This window comes from Astatotilapia calliptera, chromosome 10, assembly GCF_964374335.1.
Source record: "Astatotilapia calliptera chromosome 10, fAstCal68.1, whole genome shotgun sequence".
In the NCBI taxonomy this organism is placed as follows: domain Eukaryota; kingdom Metazoa; phylum Chordata; class Actinopteri; order Cichliformes; family Cichlidae; genus Astatotilapia; species Astatotilapia calliptera.
In genome coordinates this window covers 10,590,754-10,609,381 of record NC_137431.1, presented here as the reverse complement: position 1 = coordinate 10,609,381, position 18,628 = coordinate 10,590,754, and the positions used below count along the sequence as shown (strand labels likewise).

The 18,628-nt window shown below is 40.8% G+C and overlaps 2 long non-coding RNA genes across 2 annotated transcripts; both read right to left on the bottom strand.

The window, feature by feature from the left end:
• Positions 1-3,189: 3,189 nt before the first annotated feature.
• LOC145431378 (uncharacterized) lies at positions 3,190-18,418 on the bottom strand. The gene is made up of 2 exons (XR_013911682.1): positions 18,010-18,418; positions 3,190-3,269 (listed from the first exon to the last, which is right to left on the bottom strand). It is a non-coding gene; the product is annotated as an uncharacterized LOC145431378 (long non-coding RNA).
• On the bottom strand, positions 5,697-11,171 carry LOC145431377 (uncharacterized). The gene is made up of 2 exons (XR_013911681.1): positions 9,579-11,171; positions 5,697-9,196 (listed from the first exon to the last, which is right to left on the bottom strand). It is a non-coding gene; the product is annotated as an uncharacterized LOC145431377 (long non-coding RNA).
• Positions 18,419-18,628: the final 210 nt, after the last annotated feature.

Below are 18,628 nucleotides of genomic sequence, written 5' to 3'. Positions count from 1 at the left end.
TAATGAACAAATTGAAATAATGAGCTACTTATATAGCCAGGGCTACAAATCTATCAATCGTTTGTTGTAAGACTCAGATAATTATTTTTTTAAAAGTGAGACATTTTAAATGAGAATAAGAAAGAAAAGTATTTATTTGTGCCCCCCCTTTCCCTGTTAATGCCCTACATGCCCCCCTGGCAAAACTTCCCTAGATCCGCCCCTGCACAGTTACCAGCTGTCAGCTACCTAAAAAAGGATCCTGGTGTTATTTGTCTCTCAGAAACAGTTCATAACTTCCCTTCAACTCATTCATGTCACCTAAAAGTTAAACCTGTTTCTCCATCACCTGTTCAGCTCTGATGATCCAGTAAGGACATCTCCTGGTTTCATCTTCATGTTTCCCTCTCACCACATAACCAAACCATATCATGACCAGCAGCTTTTTTGCAGCTGTGGCTCCAGCAAACATCAGCTGATACTAGAAATTAATATTAAATAAATTCTAACAATAGCTGATCAAGCTTAAACGTGCTGCTGTTGTTTAGCGCGACATCCGCTGGTTTCCTCTTTCGGCGCAAAGTGGGCGATAAACAAACAAGAGAGCCGATCAGCTGATCATTGATCAGTTTTCATGATTGAAGTAGAAACGGGAGAGGGAGGGGGGAGAATGAAAGAAGAAGAGGCAGCTGTGCAGCGTAAAGACACAGAATAACTCCATCTTTGTGCCTTTTTCATTGCAGCTGAATTACGGGACAAACTGTTCCTTTTCACCTCAATAAGAAACGCGTAATATTTTCTCTGAATACCAGACGGGACGGTTGGCAACTCTAATAACTTATGAACAAAATAAAGTTCAACATCATTAACTTCATAGCACCACCCAGCTGTATAGAAACTCTGTCATGCTAGCTAGCACGCAGTACGGAAAAAGTCAGAATAACGAAAATAAACTCCACCTAAACTTGGTTCATATCTGACCCAGAGAGACTGCAGGTCATAACTTCTTACCTGAAGTTCAGTTCACACTTGGACCGGCGGCCGCCTCGGGTCTCTTTTCCTTCTGCGTCCCTTTTCCTTCATCCACCTGCTGGCCTCCACCACTTGCTAATGTTACTGAATCTGTGGAAGCTCCGCGATAGCCACCACACGAAGTAACGAGTAACGACCCTATCTAAATCCCAGTAACGACTAACGCGTTCCTGATTTTGGCATAATAACTAGTTACCGTGCTCGTTACCACAATAATAACGTAGTTACTGTAACGCGTTACTTAATAACGCATTAGTCCCAACACTGGTCTTTACTTAGCAGTAGAGATGGACCGATCCGATATTACGTATCGGTATCGGTCCGATACTGACCTAAATTACTGGATCGGATATCGGAGAAAAATAAAAAATGCAATCCGATCCATTAAATATCACGAAAGTACCTCACAAAACTTGCAACACGCCGTAACTCACCTCAGAACGTTAGCACGTCGGAGCAGTATGCATCACGTGATAGAGCGGCTGTGGCATGCGGGACCTGTCGGTGGTCTGGATAGCATTTGGAGCTTCGCTAGCAACCCGGCATTTCATCTCCGACAAAGTTATCCCCGAGAGAAGTAAAGCAAGTGTGTAAGTCCATCTCTGAATGTTTGTAAAGCATTCCTGCGTTAAGCTTAACAAGCGACTGCCTCTTCTTGCTGCTACTTCAATCATGAAACTGCTTAATGATCAGCTGATCGGCTTTTCTGTCACGAGTCCGTGTCTCTTGTTTGTTTTTGGCCCACTTTGCACCAGAAAGAGGAAACCAGCGGCTGAACAACAGCAGCACGTTTAAGCTTGATCAGCTGTTGTTAGAATTTATTTAATATTACTTTCTACTCGAGGATCTTTTTCTACGTAGCTGACACTGGTAACTGTGCAGGGGCGGATCTAGCAAAGTTTAGCCAGGGGGGCTGATAGGGCATTAACAGGGAAAAGGGGGCACAAAGACATACTTTTCTTTCTTATTCTCATTTAAAATGTCTAGCTTTTAATAAATAATTATCCGAATCTTACACCCAAAGTTTTAATTTGATGTAAAATGAATAGAAGTCAATTACTGTATATAGTGACTATTAAGTCTAATATATATATACCCTAGTAAGCTATAGTACTTTTTCCTTTGGGAAGGTACCATCTGTGCAGTCTGCAATTTTGTTGAAGAAAGATGTTGAATCTATTTAATATTTCTTGAAAAATAATTGATTTCTGTGCATTTTTTTTCACACTGCATCAAATTAAGGTTGATTACGTCGATTAAGCATCATGAGGTGGAGCGTGAGGGGTGGTTCCCTATTTTTTATTTATTTATTTTTGTTGTTGCTGGGAGTTGGAACCCTATTAGTTAGGTTGCTTAATATTTACGCTAAGTACTCTTTAAAATACCAGAATAGGGAGGATGGTGTAGGTTTAAGTTTATTAGATTGATCAGTATTGCTGAACTATGAAAAATTTTTTTTTGCATACAGGTATAACAGAATAGCTTTAGTGTAGTTGTTGTTTTAAACTTGAGTATGAACTTATACAAAATGCAGCAAGATATTTAAAAAAACAGTCTTGTTGATTAAAAAACACTATATCGGATTCATATTGGTATCGGCAGATATCCAAATTTATGATATCGGTATCGGTATCGGACATAAAAAAGTGGTATCGTGCCATCTCTACTTAGCAGCCAGCACATACAGAGCTCTGCAACATCAAAAATCATCTTCATGTTTTTTGAATTTCTCTGTTACCAGATCTATTGCATAAAATATTTTCAAAATACACATTATTTTGAATTTTATCTCAAAATATGTCATCTGCTGAATGTCAGTCAGAACAAGAAGCACTCTGAGAGCAGAAGGCTAAACTCACTTTTAGAAGTTGTTGTTTAAGTAGTAGTTAAGTAGTTTTTTTTTGTTTGTTTGTTTGTTTGTTTGTTTGTTTGTTTGTTTTTTTTGCCTGTCCCGTTTGGCTCTTTTGCCATCAGAATTATTGTCTAAAGGCAAAGAAAGATGCCCAACGGATTTACTTTACCAAATTGACCATCCCAGCCTTGCCGTAATGGTCCATTTGATTCACCTTTTATTGTTCATTTTATTTTCACTTACTGAATACGGGACAGACTTGACTGAGGGAAAGAAGGGGAGAAAGAAAGAGGGAAAGAGAAACAGCTGAGAAGAGGGACGGGGGAGAAGGGCAAAAAACAAAAACCAACAGAATGGACAGAAAAAAAAAAGAAAAAAAAATGCATATATCGATCACCCGGATCACCTGCTGAGAAAGAAAAAAGAGAACAAGCAGAAGAGAACAAGAGTAATAGAATAAACAACATCACAATGATATATGGGAATATGACAGTAAATACTAAATATTAAACATTATTGTGCAGCACATAAGATCAACAAAACACAGTGTGCTTTGAGGAAGGAGCCAAAAAGGGTGTAGTTTGTGGGTGTGATCACCCGTGTGTACACCTGTGAGCATGGACGCGCTTGTTTTTTTAAAAGGTTCCTTCATGTAATGATCTGCTAGAGGGTGTGGGGGGGCCACAGCCCCGTCCTCCAGGGCATGAAGCAGGTATGGAGGAGATCAAAACTCCAGACATCCAGAGGCCCTCAGAACACAAGAGACCAAGGAAGACCAACAGAGGGGCAGCCGCGCCACTGTCCCAGAAAGAGCTGAGGAGAGCCCCAGATGAGGGCTCACTCAGCAGCCGCGGAGCAGAAGCCAGGGGGAGTTGCAGTGACGCGCCCGTGAGCTCTGCCGGCAGCCAGCTGCGCCTGAGTGACCGAGCCCCAGGCCGAGAGGCCGGGGGCACCCCACCTCCGAAGTGGCCCGAGCGAGCCCCAGGCTCCAGGCCCCGATAAGCGCCCGCCAAGGAGTGAGCCGGTGTGTACCTGGACGCCCATCCCCAGAGACAAAGAACCACCAACGCACCGATGTCTGAGGGAGTCCGCCACTGGCAGGGGAAGTGGTGGTGGGGGGAGATAGGCCTCCAAACCTTGGAGGGCCTGAGATGTCCCCAGAGAGGTGGCGTCTGATACCCAACCTGACATATAGACACAGACATACAGGCACAAACATCCATTCCCACCCTCATGCTCTCATATGCACTTACTCCACAGAGAGTGATATTATACCCCTCTTGTCAAACTGACAGGTCATGAATTATTCATGAGCTCCGGAAGTAATTACTTCCGGAGGTCCGGAAGTAGGAAGTAATTAAGGAAGTAATAAAAATATGATATTCCTAAAAATATGATATTCCTAAAAATATGATATTCATAAAAATATAATTGATTATTTAGAAAGTTTCTTATATATCAAAATAGCATTCTTTTATTTCTTTAAGCAATTAAATTTTTTTTATTTTTTTATGCTCAAAAAACGCCATCTGGTGGCGGGTCAGTGTGTGTGTGCGCGCGCGCGCGCGCCCGAGGCTGTGTGTCTGGGCGCGCGGGGGCGCGCCCGTGTCTCCGGACCGTGCTCTCTCGGGCTCCGTGCTCATGTGTTTAAAAATGTATTAAACCATATTAAAATTGTTTAGTTAAACTTGTGCTTTTGTAACGTTCAGTATGGCCACAAACACATGCTGCATGCCTTGGGGGAAAACTTTATTTCGATTTATATGCATTTGTAGATTTAGAATAAAACTCATACTGATGTGACAATAAAAGTGATTTGATTTGATACTCAGAAAAAACTCGCGATCCCCTAACCCTAACCCTCCTTAGAAACATAAGCAGGGAAAACTCCTTAAAAAACCCTCCGCGTTTTCTCCAAAACCCTACAATAACTTGTTAGGGTACCCCCTCTATTCCCAAAACCTTATATTCGATAACAGGGGAAATCCTGAAAAAATCCTTAGTCTTTTTTCTCAAATTCAGCGCCCCGCGGCTCCCTTCATGCTCAGCCAAACAAAGCCAAAACTCCTTTAAAAAAAAACCAACACATTTGATTCAAGTAAAACAAATAATTACATTGATTCTTGTAAAGAGTTTCCAAAAAGGTTTTGACTGACAACAACGCTCACCTGGAGGATCAACACTCAGGCTAATGATGCTGATGGGGTTATTGCTCTGGGGATTTAGCAGGTGAGCTAAATCATGTGTAACATGTGAATTTCCTGAGTGTGGCATTAATAAAGTCTGTGTCTATGTCAAAGCTGACGTTTAAATTCCTTTTTAAATTTACCAACATTTCTGATTTGCGGTTAAGACTGTGACATGTTTTCACCATTTGAAAGCCAGAAGAGTGATCACTCTTGAAGCCTGGTTGCTGCAGAATACTAGGACTACTAGTTCTAGTTCTAGTACTACTGCTACTCCACAAAGCACATTGTTCAGGAATTTCACAAATTTGCTTACGTCTAATGTGTTGGCTTACAGGTAAACTTGTTTTGCAGATGGATAGGATGAAAACTTCCAGCATCACATAATGTTTTCCGATCAATAGGTTTGGAGTAAAAAAGAACTGGACATATATTTGTCTTCTTTGGGCTACTTTTATGTCAAGAAAGTTAACTTATTTAGAACTGTGATCAAGGATAACACATAAACCCTTGCAAATGTGATGGTAAAAGAGTCTAACATCTAGGTGTTACATGGTGTTGTAGGTGATAAAGATCCATAAACTACTTCCATTTGTTTAGAGGTGATTGCCAGTTTTGTTGGGATTTTTAGAGATACAGAGATCCTGTTCTGCTTTACTTAAAAAAAAAAAGGATTTTCAGAGCTGTTGATATATTAATCAGTGTTCATAGAAACATGGATCAACCCTGTTTTGACAGTGAGAGTGTTACATTGTGACAGTTTCCATAAAAGTCTGCAAATTCTCTGAACAGGTAGCCATGAAGCAGCCATTTTTTTTAAAGATTAATTAAACTTAATATTATTTGTATGGCCATATCACAACAACAGCATAGCCTTAAACCAGGTTTGGAGTAAAGAGAACTGGACATATAGTTTCTTTTTTGGGTTACTTTGAAGTGAAGAAAGTTAACTTGTTTAGAACTGTGATCAAGGATAACACGTAAAACGTTGAACGTTTCAATATAAAAAGTGTACAAACTCCAGAAAAGTGGCAACTGCGGTGGCAAAATTGCAGGCAATTTTCACTTAAGTAGAAGTACAGCTGCTAGTGTCAAAAACACTCGAGTAAAAGCTTGATAAAGTATCGGGTCAGAAATGTGCTCAAATTGAGGAAGTCAAAGTAGTAACCTAACTGAACCTTGTGCTATAATAAAAAAATAAAATAATATTAGTAGATAGGACTACAAACTTAGTCTGGTGGTAAAAGGCACAAAGGCCTCAGGGGGACATTTGGCAGCCAGGGTTAGAGCTCAGACAGCTGGAGCCTGGGGGTTGGGGCTAACAACACTGACTGGTAAAAGAATCTAACATCCAAGTGTTACATGATGTTGCAGGTGACAAAAAGCCATAAACCACTGTTTAGAGGTTGTTGTGGAAGTTTTCCGTTTAATAAAGCCTGCAGACAAGCGATGAGCGGTAGCTAACATTCTTTAATCAAGACAAAGAACAGAAATCAAGCTTGGTGAGGGACTGCCATCGCTGGGGCAGAGGGTGAGCAGAGTCTCTCACTGAGCCTAGCATGGCTCTCAGTTTTGTCTTTCCCGCAAAGAAAGTTTCACACTGCCTTGCTATCTTTTACAGTGGAGAAAAGACAAAAAGACTCTTCCTGTGGAGTTGTCTGCTTCCCCCCAACTTCCTTACCAGACCCCACTATCTGTTAAACTGTTTAAATGGAGTGTGAGGCAGACATGCTAAAACAGTGACCTAAAAGCATTACCAATAAACAATGGGATCAATACATAAATGAAAGAAATGCAGCTGATAAAAAAAAGCCATAAACTACTTTCATTTGTTTAGTGGTGATTGCCAGTTTAGTTGGGTTTTTTTGAGACACAGAGAGTGAGAGATCCTGTCCTACATTACTTTAAAAAAGAAGATATTTTCAGAGCTGTTGATATATGAAGCTCTGAGCATTGAGTGTTGCATTGTGAGAGTTTCAGTAAAAAGCCTGCAAATTATTGCATTTATACTGGAGAGCAAAGAAAAATTAAATTCTACTTGTACTATGGAAAATCAGTTTCATAAAAGCTACATAAACAGAGCTGAAGAAGACTGCGTTTGTAAAACTAGCGGTAACGTGTGAGAATTATAAGTTATAAGACTGTTTCTGCTATCGATACAATTTGTGTTGTTAATCCTAAATGATTCATGGTGACAACATCATAAGAACAAGGTCATTTTACTCCACACACACACATTTGGAAAATCACATAGTTTGACCATAAAAATTCCCAGAATAATTAGTATTTGAGATTGCTGAAGCAACATCACTAAAGAAAAATATCCTTGCATGTCACTTTCGTTTAAAAATATAAAAAATGTGAAGTTTTTTTTTTTGTAAAACATAAAAACAACAAAACTTAAGACCTTAAGAATCTCCTTATGAATTTTGTGAATATCTAGATCATTGGTGTTTGGATTTGAGGGTGAACAGGGCGAACACTGAGGCTGGGTATTAGAAATACAACATGGCAACATGAGACATGTTAACTCTGAGAACACTAACATCTAGATTAAGGTGTGAGAGGTAAATACATAACAGAAGCTAAAAAGGAGTTGCTTGTCTCTAGATTAGTTAAAATAAATTGAAAATAAACTGATTTGAACACGTTTGATGCATTATACAAAAAAGGTTCATGATATAGTTCACATGATCTAAGCAAGAGTGACTCGGAATCTCAAATGTTAAAGTACACTTACTGATTGTACTTTTACTACATGAGCTAATGTAGATGCTCTAAAAGCACGCTGGCTGAAAAAGAACCACACGTTTGGAGAAACTGTGCTGTAACTTCTCATACTGTGAAGTTTTCTGACAAAAGTGAATTGAAAACTTATGCTGTACAGCTTACTAAGGGGTCCTTTGCTGGGCCATGTGCAATTACACAAAAGAACAAGTTAAATTTCACCATAACACTGACTGGAGAAAAGCCAAATTGGGATTCTAATTGAGATTACAACTGAAATCAGTGCTGTGATAGTTAGTTTAAGATCACAACCTGATTTAAAACACAGTCTAACATCAACATTCTTGCCCCTGAAAATAGGTCAGGATGGCCGAAAAATGTACTTTAAAAATGAGATTTTCTTTTTGTTTCATTGGAACAGTAAAGTACCATTACAAAGAAATGAGTACACCTTTGTAGATATCACTGATATGGAGTTTTTCATGTTTTACATACAGACTTTCTCATTTAAACCATGGTGACTTAAAAGTTTAGCAGCAAGACACTTGTTTCCTTTGTTCCATCAAACATTTCTTTCAGCCATCTGTGTTTATCAGAGCGATATGTGACTAATTTTTTATTGAATCACCAGAAAGTACACAAATACAAGATTAAATATTTTATTTATTTATCAAAGATACATAATTACACATTGATACAATGAATACGGTGTCTATAAAAATTACACATGGTGTAAGAAAAACATTATAACATACAAATAAGTGTTTTAAGATAATCTGACATACTTTAAAAGCATAAGAATAAAAGTTAAAAAAAAAAAAATCATGTTCTTTGATGATCACATTACATGTATCACATTTTTTAAAGCATAACGTAGGGTGTTCACAAAAACAGTTTTATGATTACTTTTTCCACAGTGCTTGTATGCCTCTTGCAAAACTATGTACTTATCACCATATGACATAATAACTCACGATTATGCAAGACCAGCCATGAAATGTCCGTCGCTTCATTACAATCATTTGTCCCCGCTGCTGCCCTCAGACCCAGTCTTCTGTACTGTGGGGTAAAATTGCTTTTTTGGTGGTTCATAAAAAATATCTCAAAAAGCGATGTTAGTGAGGGGACCAGAAACACTGGGTTGCAGAGCAGTTGGTAAGGACTTGTATATTTCTGGAGAGTCTGCAAAAGCTGTCTTGCTCGTGCTCCTGATTAGATATGTGGAGCCCGGCTATGATATCTCACTGGTGGCAGCTAAAGGTAGGCATGCCTTGGAGGCGGAGTTGGTCTCGGGCGCAATCTTTCAAACGAGCCTCACGGCATTTCAGGCAACCTCAGGCCGGAAACAACATCCGGTCACTCGCGGTCAAAATCCACGCAGAGCTGGTGTTTCACAGGGATCAGGTTAACACATCTGGGTCTAAAAATATAAAGAAAAACAAAAAGAGTTTTAAAACACGCAAACTAGCAAAATATCAAAGGAGCATAACATAACAATAACAAGATGATATGAGATACCTGATGAGGCCATGATAGGTGATGTAGACATGTAATGTATAAACTTTTACGGGAGTTAAAAGTGGAGCTTATATATATTTTAAAGTGTATTGTACGCGGGATAGGCTCCAGCGCACCGCGCGAGCCTGAAAAAAGGATAAGTGGAGGCGAATGGATGGATGGATGGTGTATTGTACGTGTTAGAAACCATTGTGATATTTATTTATTTTTTTAAATGAAAGGATTGACAGAATGGTAAAAAGGAAAATGCAAAAATGTAGTTAGAGAGGAAGATTAACACTTACCGAATGATATGCGGATAAGGAAAGAGACGCAAGTTGCTGTTGAAATCGGCCGCTCCCTATGCGAACTCGCAAGCAGTCTGAGCGGTTCCAGTTGTTGATATGGCTGAAGGCAGGGGTCTTCTGGGAGCTCGGGGGTAGTCTTAACCTGAGCGGGAGATCATAAAAATCGGACCTGGAGCGGATTGGCTAACCGGGGTGCGAAGGGAGCGGTGCAATAGTTATGTGATTGGCAGCGGGGCGAAGTAAGGGGGGGAGTTGGTCTCCGGCGCAAATTTCGAACGAGGTAAGCAGCGCATTCGGGAGCAGAGCGGGGAGCGAACAAGCAGGAAAAAATTGTGCTCTGCAAGAAGTTGTGGATCGGAGATTAAGAGCGAGGTAGAACTTAGAGTGTGCGTTGAATTTTAGAGGTTGCTAGTAAGAGGGAAGTTTTTGAAGAAAAAAGACTAAGGATTTTCCCTGTTATCGAATATAAGGTTTTGGGAATAGAGGGGTAGCTAACAAGTTATTCTAGGGATTTGGAGAAAACGCGGAGAAATTTTTTTTTAAAGGAGTTTTGGCTTTGTTTGGCTGAGCATGAAGGGAGCCGCGGGGCGCTGAATTTGAGAAAAAAGACTAAGGATTTTTTCAGGATTTCCCCTGTTATCGAATATAAGGTTTTGGGAATAGAGGGGGTACCCTAACAAGTTATTGTAGGGTTTTGGAGAAAACGCGGAGGGTTTTTTAAGGAGTTTTCCCTGCTTATGTTTCTAAGGAGGGTTAGGGTTAGGGGATCAAATCAAATCACTTTTATTGTCACATCAGTATGAGTTTTATTCTAAATCTACAAATGCATATAAATCGAAATAAAGTTTTCCCCCAAGGCATGCAGCATGTGTTTGTGGCCATACTGAACGTTACAAAAGCACAAGTTTAACTAAACAATTTTAATATGGTTTAATACATTTTTAAACACATGAGCACGGAGCCCGAGCGAGAGAGCACGGTCCGGAGACACGGGCGCGCCCCCGCACGCCCAGACACACAGCCTTGGGCGCGCGCGGGCGCGCGCGCACACACACACTGACCCGCCACCAGATGGCGTTTTTTGAGCATAAAAAAATAAAAAAAATTTAATTGCTTAAAGAAATAAAAGAATGCTATTTTGATATATAAGAAACTTTCTAAATAATCAATTATATTTTTATGAATATCATATTTTTATGAATATCATATTTTTATGAATATCATATTTTTATTACTTCCTTAATTACTTCCTACTTCCGGAGCTCATGAATAATTCATGACCTGTCAGTTTGACAAGAGGGGTATAATATCACTCTCTCTCCACACTCAACCAACGTGGATTCCAGACCGCAGTCGGACGGCCAACTCCTCCTCCTAGCCCCCCCGCTCCAGCAGGCCGCAGAGAATGGGGGTGAGAGTAGACTCCAAACCTCCCTCCACCCGCTCATTGTAGTGTTGATGCATGTGTGTTCTAAGGTGCATTTAAAACCCAGGAGGGCATGGAGCTACCTGCCAGAGAGCAGCAGGTAAGCGCATAGTCCCTCCTGCTAGCCCTCAATGTCTACGTGTATTTAAAATTGAGAGGTCTGCAACGACACCAGGGGTGAGGTGTACACCCTGATGGTAATTTGGATTCCGTGTATCGTGCCCACCCCCAAGATCCTATATGTATGTGTAATGAGAGTCTGAGTAATGTGAATGTCCAAGTTGTGGGATAAAATTGAGGCAGAGGCAGCCAGAAGGGGACGGGGGGGGGGGGGGGGGTAGCCTCCTCTGCACCCTGGTGACATACCCCTACTCCAAGGCCCTGCTTGTGTGGGTGGTTGTGCTGGAGCGGGAAGAGGGAGGCAGCTGGAGATGGGGAGGGAAGGAAGGGAGGGGCAAGTGACCCCTCCCTGGGGCCAGCTCCCCCGCTGACCCCAGTAGGCACCCCCATACTCCGCGACCCGCCAGGGAAAGGGGGCCCAGGCCCATCCAGACCGGGGCCCCGGTGCAGCAGCGCCTCCCGGCCCCACAGAGCCCGGGACAGTCCACCCAACCCCACCACAGAGAAAACTGCACCCACCCCACCATCCACTCATCTTCCAGACTACATAAGACAATAGACGCCCAGGCTGAGCTCTTCCTCCACCTCTCCTGCATCTCCCCCTCCTGCAGAGAGAGTTCCTGAAGAACGGAAAGCTCCTGCAAGATGTGACAATCTCCCCCACCAGTTGAAGAGCCCCCCAGGTGGCTCGACGCACCGGCTGCACCCTGCGCCAGGGCTGGGTCCCCATGCACCCACCCGCCCACAACCCCGGCAACACACCAACCAGGACCCAAGCCCCCGAGGCCCGGCCAGGGCCCCAGCCCAGAGACGGAGCGCCCCCAGAACCTCACGCCCATCCCGGACCCACCCAGGGGCAGCCAGGCTACCAGGTCAGTAAGTTAAGTCAGTAGTTAAGTAGTTGAGTAGTTTAGTTGGTAGTTAGTTAGACAGTAATTAATAGCTGTAGCTTCACATGGCATAGAAAAAGAAAATACTTAAAATTTGCACATGTACACATGTGGCACAACAACAGTAACTTCATTAACTTACAAGCTGATCAAACTCTGTTGTAAAAACTGTTTTTCATCCCACAAGTTCACAATTATACACAGATTTCAGGTTTATTCAGCAAACTTGTTTCTAATGAAGCAGCCCTTCTGTGGGTAACTCTGGCATTCTGGGATGATTCATCAGTCTCAAACAGTTCCATCAGTTTCTAATAGAAGAGTTCACCCTCATATCAGAACACAGCAATTCTCCTTCAGGTGCCACTCATTGATCTGAACTGTCATGCTGTTTAGTGCTTCAAACCTGCACTTACACTGTTATTTTGATAAGTACACCACTTTCTCCTTCATCAAGTCGGCTCATTTTAAAATTTTAATAAGATTCATCATGTGGGGTTCTTGAATATTGCAAAAAAGGCAACCCATAAAAATTCTCAAGATACAGTGGGGCAAAAAAGTATTTAGTCAGCCACCGATTGTGCAAGTTCCCCCACCTAAAATGATGACAGAGGTCAGTAATTTGCACCAGAGGTACACTTCAACTGTGAGAGACAGAATGTGAAAAAAAAATCCATGAATCCACATGGTAGGATTTGTAAAGAATTTATTCGTAAATCAGGGTGGAAAATAAGTATTTGGTCACCTCAAACAAGGAAAATCTCTGGCTCTCACAGACCTGTAACGTCTTCTGTAAGAAGCTTTTCTGTCCCCCACCCGTTACCTGTATGAATGGCACCTGTTTGAACCCATCATCTGTATAAAAGACACCTGTCCACAGCCTCAAACAGTCAGACTCCAAACTCCGCCATGGCCGAGACCAAAGAGCTTTCGAAGGACACCAGGAAAAGTATTGTAGACCTGCACCAGACTGGGAAGAGTGAATCTACAATAGGCAAGCAGCTTGGTGTGAAAAAATCAACTGTGGGAGCAATCATCAGAAAATGGAAGACATACAAGACCACTGATAATCTCCCTCGATCTGGGGCTCCACGCAAGATCTCATCCCGTGGGGTCAAAATGATCATGAGAACGGTGAGCAAAGATCCCAGAACCACACGGGGAGACCTGGTGAATGACCTGCAGAGAGCTGGGACCAAAGTAACAAAGGTCACCATCAGTAACACACTACAACGGCAGGGAATCAAATCCCGCAGTGCCAGACGTGTTCCGCTGCTGAAGCCAGTGCATGTCCAGGCCCGTCTGAAGTTTGCCAGAGAGCACATGGATGATGCAGCAGAGGATTGGGAGAATGTCATGTGGTCAGATGAAACCAAAGTAGAACTTTTTGGTATAAACTCAACTCGTCGTGTTTGGAGGAAGAAGAATACTGAGTTGCATCCCAAGAACACCATACCTACTGTGAAGCATGGGGGTGGAAACATCATGCTATGGGGCTGTTTTTCTGCCAAGGGGACAGGACGACTGATCCGTGTTAAGGACAGAATGAATGGGGCCATGTATCGTGAGATTTTGAGCCAAAACCTCCTTCCATCAGTGAGAACTTTGAAGATGAAACGAGGCTGGGTCTTCCAACATGACAATGATCCAAAACACACCGCCCGGGCAACAAAGGAGTGGCTCCGTAAGAAGCATTTGAAAGTCCTGGAGTGGCCTAGCCAGTCTCCAGACCTCAACCCCATAGAAAATCTGTGGCGGGAGTTGAAAGTCCGTGTTGCTCGGCGACAGCCCCAAAACATCACTGCTCTCGAGAAGATCTGCATGGAGGAATGGGCCAAAATACCAGCTACTGTGTGTGCAAACCTGGTAAAGACCTATAGTAAACGTTTGACCTCTGTTATTGCCAACAAAGGTTATGTTACAGTATTGAGTTGTATTTTTGTTATTGACCAAATACTTATTTTCCACCCTGATTTACGAATAAATTCTTTACAAATCCTACCATGTGGATTCATGGATTTTTTTTTCACATTCTGTCTCTCACAGTTGAAGTGTACCTCTGGTGCAAATTACTGACCTCTGTCATCATTTTAGGTGGGGGAACTTGCACAATCGGTGGCTGACTAAATACTTTTTTGCCCCACTGTATTTCATTCTTAACCAAAGTGCTGGAACGATATAGCCATCCCCGGAGTTACTAATGCACTTAGCATTTTCCTGCCATATTTCCTTATTGTTATTTTTTGCATTCTTAGAAATACAGTTATAAAGAAAAGGTATTTTCAGTTGATTAAGGAGGTGGGGTTCGTGCTCTTCACACTATGTCTGTAAGCAGCTGATATAGCTCTGGCTCCATGTGTGTTTGGACAAAATGTTCAAGAACCATATTAAGTTGTAGATCACCCACATCTTGGCAACCTTCAGAGCCCAACACAAATCATTGAAGTTATCAGTGTAGCAGAAGGAAGTAGATAAGGAGGGTAGAAATATGCTTCAACTTCATCAGCATAGCAAGTCAGTGAAAACATTGGATGGCATGTCTAAGATGAGCAAAATATGCTTCTTCCTATGAGACATAAATACATTAATTAATATGTACTCTGTGATTTTTATACACCCCATGTCTGCCTGCTTGGTGCTTCATGGCTCACGATGCAGTGTGGTTTGGGCATTATTACTCTTGAGGACTTGCTTATTAATACCATAAGTATGATTAGAAAAAAACAACATCAACAACAAAAACATGAGATAATCAGCAATGCTATTTTGTACAGTAGTAGTATGATTATATTTTCACATATATGCCTTTTTAATGAGAATAAAGAGTAGAGAAGAAGTGCTGCCATCTGATTTTACATTTGAAGAATATTTGTAATAATAAACAGAACAATCTACTGAAACTGTGTTGAGAGCAGGTGGGGTGGTCCTGGTTAGTTTAGAGCCTTCTAGAGACGTTATGATCCTAATTCATTACATCTGCGATGGGAGGTGCCCATCTGACATGCCAGTTTTCGCCTACCGCTTCTCTCCTCAACCACCTTAACTGGATGTCTGAATCACATTCTTACAGCTAAATGAATAATGCTGGTTACACAGCACTGTGTGTAAATCTATACCAGCGTCACATATATATAAGGTCATTCTAGTTTTGGTGAGTCAATCACAGTGAGTTATTCTCAGAATTTGCAGTAAGTGTTGTGTAGTGAAATGCCAAAAAAGACTGATGGGACACTTGAGAGATCTCCAGAAACATAAAATCAATATTTATATTGAACACACAGCCAATCTCAAAACCCACTTATTCGACCTCATTTTGCTGCCATTTCTGTATTCCTACTTTGAACTGATTCTCTGTGAACGCTCTTCATAAATGCGAGAACACGCAATAAAAATAAATAAATAAATATCTGCTGTATCACCTCTGGTCTGTAAACATGTAAACACACCATGATTGCATTTCTGAGCCGTTTGTGTTCACTAAAAAAACCCCCAATCCTTTGGGGATGATGAGAATCGGCTGTAGCAAGACTGGTTCATAAATCAGGAGTCTTTATTTAAACCCAAACGTTTCATTTCCATTCCTGAACCATGAAATGAAAGGTCACCCTAATCTGGTCTATTTCTGTTTTATAGAAACTGGAGGATAAATATTGGCAAGCAGGGAAAAAGAGAAGTAATAATGATCCCCAGCTTGTATTAATGACACTAAAATATTGCTGTTGCATGCGAGCGGTTAAATTCATATTCTACCAACACATTACAGTGACTGTAAACAAAACAAACAAAAGCATTAGAGATGTGTCACAGTTAACTGGTTTAAAAAAAATATTATTTATAGACTGCATCTCGCAGGTCTAATGCTCACTGACAGAAAATTTAGTTTGGGGGAATTAAACAACATCTCACTTTGTTCTGAGTGCCCTGACATTCAGATGAATGGAGGATTAAAATCAGACACAGAGAATCTCCTTCTTGCTTGGTTTTCTTTAAAAGTATCCAGAATTAAAACTGTAACACTTTTTATATATCTCAATATTGCAAACACAATGTTCCCCCTGCAAAAGCTTTATAACCTTGCTGTTAAGTACCTATCTGGCCTCGTCCCACCCTGTACTCCATCCCAGTGTCTGAAGTCCTTGGACAACTGAGTGGTACCTACCATCCCTTAGAATTCTCCCCCTGCATGGACCTACTGTCACTTGCAAAAGACTCCCACATTGCTACATTTTTTATTCTAGGGCTATATCTTCTGCCTCTCTTTCTATATGCCCAAAGTTTCTTGAGTCCCTCAAAAGTGGGTACATAAATGCAAATTTGCAGCACTGTCAGACTCAGTATGGAAGGGGATCACACAGGACAAAGGGAAGGGCTTTAGTGTGGTGATGGCTGAACAAGCTGTGGTGAGAGCAAACTTTAAACACAGAGGCTTTCCAAAAATCTATATTCATCATGAAATCTTTACTTACTCTGAAAAAGTCAAGCTTAATCTTACAGATCTACCTGCTAAGACTTCACCTCAGGCAACAGCGTAGACAAAGACAATGAGAAAAACATCACGTACAAGTACAAAGACTATGTAGAGAAGATGGGTGTGTTTTCCTTTTTGTTAATTCTTGTGGTTTACTGACACAAAAAACTTTAGAAAAGTTGAATGTTTCAAAAGAATTCTAAGCAGGATTTGCAATTCCTGTAAAGAAGTGACGATAGTAATAAGATCAGTAAGATCCGTGTTTCAAATAATATTTTGTAGTCTGCTTGGAAACACTAGTTTGCTGTGAGAGTGTTCATGAGGGGTGCAAACAGGTTCAAATAGAGCCTAAAGATGGCAAAATTCTCTGTCTGCATGGCTCTTGTAACTTTAGCAGCTTTATAGATGGACAACATAAATTCTGAATATGTTTTCAAGTAGCTGTCCAGTTTAGCTAGCTACCTGATACCCATGCCAGTGCTGAATTAGCATGCAGAATAAAAGAGGCACAGTTATTGAGTGAACACCATAGAGAAACATGGATGTAGCCAACACACTTTGAGCATTTTGCCCATTGCCAACCAGCAACTAGGAAAACACTGCAAAAACACACAAAACACGATGAGAGAGAGTTGAATAAAATACAACAGAAATAGAAAAATATGCTGCAAGACTTAAAAAAATATATATAAAAAATTTAAAATCATGTAACAAAACTGACGTTTTGTTTTTTGGGAGACAATATGTGACGGAAAAGCTGCAAAGTGACAAGTAAACAGTAAATGGCTAATGGCAAGAATGCCTCTTCAACATGTGATGAAAACACATTAAATTACATTGTTTTCTTTCTTACAGCACTGATGAATCCTCTGTTTCTTTTAAGCCTGTTTCAGTGCTAGTTTACTTTGGTTTCTGTTGCTTTCGTAGCTGGTCCGTCACATTGCCGTATCCCCAGAAACTCTTCTGTTGTGTTTTTTTCTATTTCTGTTGTGTTTTGCGTGCTTTTGCAGAAAGTTGCACCAAAGTTGCTTTCACCATGTACATAAGGTAAGCACCTTTCTCAATTAAGAAATTGGGGTAGGTGAGTGTTATCATTTTGATATTATAATTTATGGTTCAAACTTTTGCTAGGTAGCTCCAGTATTCTGCACATGTCCTCACTGAAAGGGGATCATTAAACTCAATAATGTTGCAGACTGTTCTGCCCACAAAGTCATGAAATGTTTCCATTAACACCACACAGAGATATTTCTGTCTAGACCAGGACAACTGAATGACAGATTGGCCAAATGACAGGCCAACTAGACATATCTAGAGCCATGGCATTAGCATGGTTACAAAAACATTATAAATAGATACATCTAAGCACATGATGTATGTAGAAATAAAATTTTCATTAACACAGTCACACAATAAAACATACTTACACTATCCCCAAACCATAAGCATAATACAATTCTGAATAAATACATAATAGCCATAATTTATCAATTATAAACATAGTAAAGTTGTGGTAGTCATACTTACATTGTTGTGTTGATGATTGTTCTTGTGGGAAACTGCATAAAGATGGTACTCTATCTGATAACAGACGACTGTTTCCTAAATAAACTTTCTGTACACTGGGAATATATTGGAAACAAAATTATCAATAACATAACTACTTGAATGATTTAAAAAAAAAATCAGCATAACTAGCTTTAATTAGAAACCAGGTGTCTGCAAATGAAACTCAGGAGGTGTTGTACATAAAAAACGAGATTCCGTATCTGTCCGAATAATCAGTATTAAAAGCTAATTACCAGAATGGTCTGAACACTGTTAAAAAAAGCAATGAAACTGAGAATGATATGTGCAGCTCAAAGCTAATGGGCAACTCACCCGTGGGTCATGGACACAGGAAAGAATATTTCTGTATGCAAGAAGTGGGCCTCGGATTCTACATGGTCGCATAATGGAGGGGGATTACGAAGAATACCTCCTGTCATCTGTGGACAGTATGATGAGCTGAGAGAGGATTGAAGGAGAGAGAGTGATGAAGAGAGGAGGGAGAAAGAGACAGAACTGGGCCAATTGTTTTGATGTGCTTAATTCTTTCTGGCTGTGTGTGTGTGTGTGTGTGTGTGTGTGTGTGTGTGTGTGTGTG